The sequence below is a fragment of the Tupaia chinensis genome, unplaced genomic scaffold, assembly GCF_000334495.1.
Source record: "Tupaia chinensis unplaced genomic scaffold, TupChi_1.0 Scaffold144733_1, whole genome shotgun sequence".
NCBI lineage: Eukaryota > Metazoa > Chordata > Mammalia > Scandentia > Tupaiidae > Tupaia > Tupaia belangeri.
The window spans coordinates 10,694-11,012 of NW_006204593.1; positions in this window are offsets into that span (position 1 = coordinate 10,694).

Sequence of the window (319 nt, forward strand, 5' to 3'; positions counted from 1 at the left end):
AATAAATGCAGCTGATATATACATATCCATGAACACAAGTCTGACCCTAGGCATAAACCTCAGTGAGTAGAATGAACATACAACAAAGTAGCACCTAGCTGGGACTATATAGCTTACTGCAGTCCTCAAATATGCCTTTTTTAAAATTTCATGAAAAATCGTTTTCATGATTTTTTTCCTCTTGAAATTTTGTTTAATTAATTCATTTACATTCATCCCCTAATCATCATCAGAGCATACAAAAAATGGTTATCCATCCAGTATATACTGCATAGTGGCTTAATCATGCATGTTATCAATAATTTTCCATTTTAAGTTT